The 6000-nt window shown below is 48.1% G+C and overlaps 1 protein-coding gene across 4 annotated transcripts in view; it reads left to right on the top strand.

The window, feature by feature from the left end:
- Positions 1-2896: 2896 nt before the first annotated feature.
- The window catches only part of UPF2 (UPF2 regulator of nonsense mediated mRNA decay), a 62946-nt gene continuing 59842 nt past the window's right edge, over positions 2897-6000 (top strand). Inside the window, exon 1 of one of the 4 annotated variants that reach the window (XM_048062606.2) lies at positions 2897-3179. The gene's annotated coding sequence lies outside the window, so the exon portion shown is untranslated. Of the gene's footprint in view, positions 3183-6000 lie in introns of all 4 variants that reach the window. The other 3 variants (XM_048062607.2, XM_048062610.2, XM_048062609.2) reach the window with 3 other exon arrangements.

Genomic DNA, 6000 nt, shown 5'->3' with positions numbered 1-6000 from the left:
AGTCTATCTGTTGAGTTGTGTGTTGTTTGTTTTTTTGTTTGTGATTAAAAATTGAAATTAGAGATGTAAAGTGCTTTGCAGACTTTTGCCAGCATAACCATCTTGTCTGGGACGTGATTACCTGTGGGAAAAGTCTTGCTGTAACTATATCTAGGGTAATAAAAGAGAGGCTCTGTTGACTTTGGCTCATGTCTTAAGTGTCAGGAGATGGTACCCATGCCAACAGAAACACCACTGCTAAGTCCACGTGCTCCGGCTCCTCGACGGGACTGTCCTGGCCTGACTCTGCCAGCAGAGGCAGAGAGGCTGCCTGAGAGAAGGCTTCTGTATGAGGCTGATTCAGTTCTACCTCACGTCTTGGTTACAAAAATTAGAAATATTTCAAAACCAATGTGCTAAATACAGCTGACTACCTAGCAGATTAAACTTGCAACATTTTAAATAGAAAATCATCATCAGATGGGTGCATTTTAAAGCACTGGTAGTTCATGGCACTTTAGTACTTCTATCAACCCAAAAACTTCCCACAGAGTACACCCTGACAAGGTTTGTCAGCCGGAGTTAAGTGGTGAAGAGCGGTTATCTTGGCTCTGAATGCTAAGCTGGACTGGATGTAAGCAAATGTGATTTAACAGGATTGGACATATGTTTGTACACCTTGAAAAAGTATATGCACAAAAATGTATCTCCTTTCCAGGAAACAGTGACTATAAATAATCTCGAAAAATCACAGGAATAAAACAGATGGGTCTGAAAAAGTTATGTGAATATCAGCTCACTTGGCAAAAAAAAAGATAATTTTCTGGATTTGGCTACAAGGCAAATACTGAGCTCACCTACAGATTCTACATTAGGCCAGTACTTGGCATGAGTGCAATTACTCTCTGAACAGTGTGCATGTTTGGTGCCAGTAACTGAAGAAACCTACTGAAAAAGTTGGGAAGAGCTTCAAGAATTAAAAAACTGAATGACACACTTTACATCTGAAACTTAGGTAATGAGATCCACCTGGATTATTTTTTTTTTAGTAAATTAGTAGGAAAACCTGATCAGTATTTAAGCAGCCACAGATGAAACAGATACTTTATAAGGAAAAGCTTTCTGATCTATCAAAGGTAAAACAGCATTTGTTTACAGCGTCTTTACCAAAGAGAGTTCCAATGAAGTTGTAGCTGTGGCTGGTGGGGAATGTGGTGTAAATACAGAAAGTACTACTGTTTCAGACTTTTAGTGATGGTGCATTTTATTCATGCTAGAAAAGGTAGCAATACCATTCTGCAAAATAAAAGAAGCCAACATTTCTTGATGTAAGGCTACTGAACCTGCAATTTAGCCCTAATATAATGCTGAGTCTGCCTTTTTTAAACCATAACAGAAAAGCTGCATTCAGAGGCATCCACTCTACATTATTGGTGTTTTTCCAAAAACACCAGTATCTTTGTAGATATCCTCCCCTTTTAACCCCTCTTTTCTCTGTTTAGCACATCACATGGATCTTCCCCATTCCAGCAAATCAGTTTAAGCAACCCAGTAACCATCTTGGGAGGCAAATGATGTCTTCGTGCCACAAAGACACTTGAACAATCGATGTAAATAAGAAGCATGACTTCACCCCTTCAAATATTCATAAACTTTTCCAGACGGAGATTTTCGGATGTGTCTGCAAAATGAGGCATGAACAGCAGGAGGAGGGCTCTTTCCTGGAAAAAAACCTGTCCAGCCCCGTACCAGCTGGCAGAGTACACAAAAACCAAGTCGGTAAGCAGTCTCATATTCGGGCTGCCTCTTCCCTGTGATTAAAAGTGGGATTAACAGAGGAAAAATCCTGTTTTGGACTGCCTCTTTGCCTCTTCCCTGTGACTAAAGTGGGTTTAACAGCAGAATAATCTCATTTTGCCCCTCGAGGCTTGGCCGTGATGTTGCAGTCAGGTGTGTGTGTGCTCACCCTAAGCCTGGAGGGGCACAAATACCTCACTGTACCTAAGTGACAGCTCACAGGAGCCCGAGTGCTTGGGCCCCTCACTACCAGAAGGACATCGAGGCCCTGGAACGTGCCCAGAGAAGGGCTACGAAGCTGGTGAAGGGCCTGGAGCACAAGTCCTGTGAGGAGCAGCTGAGGGAACTGGGGTTGTTTGGTCTGGAGAAGAGGACGCTCAGGGCAGACCTTATTGCTCTCTGCAGCTACCTGAAAGGAAGCTGTGGGGAGCTGGGGTTCGGCCTCTTCTCACAGGTAACTAGTGATAGGACCAGAGGGAATGGCCTCAAGTTGTGCCAGGGGAGGTTCAGGTTGGAAATGAGGAGACATTTCTTCTCAGAAAGAGCAGTCAGGCACTGGGACGGGTTGCCCAGGGAGGTGGTGGGGTCACCGTCCCTGGGGGTGTTCAAGGAAAGGTTGGACGTGGTGCTTAGGGACAGGGTTTAGTGGGTGACATTGGTGGTAGGGGGTGGTTGGACCAGGTGACCTTGGAGGGCTTTTCCAACCCTAATGATTCTGTGATTCTATGAAAATAAACACCTGAGTGCTTAAGGAACTGGATCTTAACCCCAAAATACCCACTTATTGAGGCCGGACCGTGCCAGACCTTTCACGTGGGGCTAATTTCGGGCCGCCTCACGGCCAGCGCCGTGTGGGACGCGTGCTCTGAGGTAATTTGGGGTTTTCTGCCCCCAAAATTTGCGTCTGGCAGAGGGCAGGCGGACTCATGGCCTCGGGGAACGGCGGAGTTTAACGTCGGCCCGAGCAGCGTGACGCGACGCGAGGCTACAGGGGCGAAAAACGTCACGGCGGTGACGTCACGCGGCACCACACGGCGTCCCCCGCCCCCCCCCCTTCCCTCAGCCACTTCCGCCTCCGCACCCCGCCGGTAACCCGAGCACGGCCGCCCTCCTTCAGGACCCCCACCCGGGGCTGCCCCGCGCGCTGCCTGCCTCCCTGCCTCCACCAACCTCCCTCCGCCGGGCCTTACGGGGCGGCCACAACGGCGAGCACCGAGCCGCCTCCTCACCCTTAATTTCTCGGTTGGGCGGCGGGAGGCGAGCGGCGGGGCTCGGCCCGGGGAGCGACGCTTCGGCTCAGGCAGCGCGGAGGGCGGCCGCGGGCACGGAGAGCGGCGTGAGGGGAGAGGGGGCCTCGAGCGGCGGCGGCGGCGGCGGCCGGGCGATGCCTGCACCGGGCCGAGGTGGCGGGGGCGGGGGCGTGAGGGGAGCACCGGGACGTGAGGGGAGGGAGGGTGATGGGGGCGGGAGGGGGAGGCCGGGGACGGCGGGGGGGAACCGGAGATGGGGGGGGGGAACCGGGGACGGCGGCTGAGGGAGGCGCTGAGGGAGCCTGGGGGGGGCTGAGGGGGGCGGCGGGGCCGTGAGGTGGCACCGGGGGGGCTGAAAGGGGAAGGGGAGGAAGGGGGGGAAGCGAAGGGGTTTGGGGACGGCTGCCCTCGGGGGACGGGGAGAAGGAGGAGCCGGGGGTGTAACACCGCAGCGGTTCTGTTGTCCCACGCGCACCGATTTGCCTTCACTCCCCTTCCCCCCCCCCCCCCCAGGGCAGGGCAGCTCCGCCAACACAACGCTCCTGGGGGAGGCGTGGAAGCGAAAGTAAAAGCGGCCGGCTGGTCAACCCGCCGGCCCCTGCCCTGATTTGCACCGCAGCTCCTCAAAACTTCCATTCCCTAGCGATGGGGTTGCTAACCCTGCTCAGCTCCTTCGTTCTCTGATGCTTTTCGCGGTGTCAGAAGCGGGACTTGTTGCCTGCGTTGTGTAGCCCCCCTACCTAACAGCGTACCTAACGGAGGAATGTCTGTGATCAATTTAAATCCCGCTAGCAGCATGAAAAGCGTGTGAAAAAGCTCAGTGTTCCTCGTTAGTTTAGTAAAGTTGTGTCTTCATCCCGCTATACTTGAGAAAGATTTAAGTTTGTGGTGCTGCGGTCTTTGGCTACGGCTTTTCACCGATTTGAGAGGATCTAGAGCATCAGGCTAAGGTGTTGATGTTGCTCCTTTTATTCTGAATAGCGGCTACGTTAATAGTGCTGAATATCTCTTGTGAATCTTGTGTTTCCTTGAGGATAAGCAATTAGGTGGGCAATGTTTATGGGAAAGCATAAATGGAAAACTTTTGTTATTGTTGAACTTTTATTTATTTAAACTTCTGAGCCTGGAGTATTGTGAGCTGCTTCTGTCACTTTATCAAATACCAAGATTGGCGTGAAAAAAGCTTAAGTAGAAATTCAGCTAAAATAAAAAATACCCGCAACTCTTAAATAAGATTAGAGTGAGTTAATGTAGATCAAATAGTGAAAAAGGAGGCTTAGTAGTTTCTTCTGGGAAGATAGCATCTGTAAGTGATGGAACCAAGAAGCTAGTTCCAAAGAATTTAAATGTCATTACAGGAATGCACTGCTGAAAGCCCAAAAGCATATGGAACCCTTGTCTCCTGTCTGTCCTTTCCGTACTTTCTAATTTTCAGCTGTGAGTGCCGGTTCCTCCTATTTACTGGCTTTTGAAGCTTGTGTCATTATCTTGTCTTTCCAACAGTACGTTCACATAAGTATTAGGTACTAAATAAAAGTTTTAATCGATAAGTTTCTCTCGGAGTTGCCTTACTGTGCCTTTAATCTGGACCAAACTATGCGTGGCCTGACTTCCTGTGGCAATGAGACCTAGGCGAGCCTGCTGCCGTTTCCATTTCTCTCTGCTTCCACTAGTTTTTGAACCTTTTTTCAGCCAAACTGGGAGCTCTGGAGGTATAACCTCTCTACAGATCTTGTTAGAACCAGCGACTGAGAAAAATAATTCAGTCTAAATGAACATTCTTGCTGAGGGAAGGGCTATAGCATGCGCTCTGTGGACGCTTCTGCGCTGTGCGCTGACCAGTGAATCGGTCTGCGTATAGCTTGGAGGCAGCCGTCGCACTGCCTGCCTCCTGCAGTTAATTATCGGTAGGCTTAAATGAGGTGTCAGTACGACCAGAAGGGTTTGCAAGATAAGGAGCTGTACCTAGCAGGTAGTGAGAAGGATTGCAACGTGTGTATTGTGCGTTAGAGGACAGGAATCTATCATAAACCAACTGTTTTTTTTGTCATTGGTGTTCACCTGTGGGGGTGAAAGTGCTTCCTATCGCCTAGTGAAATCACAGCGCTCCGTCCCTTTTCTTTTCAGCCCAGCTTTTTATCTTGCTTTTATATGAGCAAACAGGACACGTGTTTTAAAACAGAATTTTGACTTCCTAAAAGTAATAGGATAAGTTCTGTAATGATTTTGGTGAGTGGACGTGATGTTGAAAACTTTTATGTGTGTCTAGCTGGATATTTGGGATCGTCTCCAAATTTTAATTTAATTACCCTACTACCAACAGATGGGAGACAAAGATAATGGAGCATTGAAGTTACAATGTGCCTTTCCAACATTTCTTTAATCAAACAACCCTTTTGTTCTCGTTTGAAACTTAGCTCGCAATTTATTATCTTGCTTTAAAAAATGTGTTACTCTTCTTGTGTGTTGTTTCGTAGTCTTCCTGGTGAAAAAGTTGAATACAATTATTGAAGAGTCTTCGTGCAATGTAGTAACGGGTGTAATCTTGCTAGTAGTATGTTACAGCAATGTTTAAATGCTGAAAACTTCCTTTTCTTTTTTTGGTGGTGGGAGAAATAGTTTAGCTGTCTTAAACTGTTGGGAACTTCCAGTGTGGATTCGTAGTGAGAAAACAGTAATGAACTCTTGTTGCTTTATGTGAGATCTGTAGAGGATTCACATCTCCCAGGTCAACCCGTGAGGAATAGCTCCCATTTCACTGGCCTACAGAGCTGGAAAATTAGTCCCGACCTTTAATATGAGGGAGTCTTGGGTGCTGCTTGGGTTTTTAAATTTTTTTTTTTGGTGGCGTTTTAAGTATTGATTTCTTAATGACACTGTTTTAAGTCAATCGGTGGTTTTTGTTTTTTTTTTTTTTGAAACCGGAGTTGTTCAGAGACGTTGAGCTGTGTAACCTCTTAGCTGTAGACAAGCA

The sequence above is a fragment of the Anser cygnoides genome, chromosome 1 (genome assembly GCF_040182565.1).
Source record: "Anser cygnoides isolate HZ-2024a breed goose chromosome 1, Taihu_goose_T2T_genome, whole genome shotgun sequence".
Classification (NCBI taxonomy): Eukaryota; Metazoa; Chordata; class Aves; order Anseriformes; family Anatidae; genus Anser; species Anser cygnoides.
This window is presented reverse-complemented; position numbering and strand designations above follow the sequence as displayed.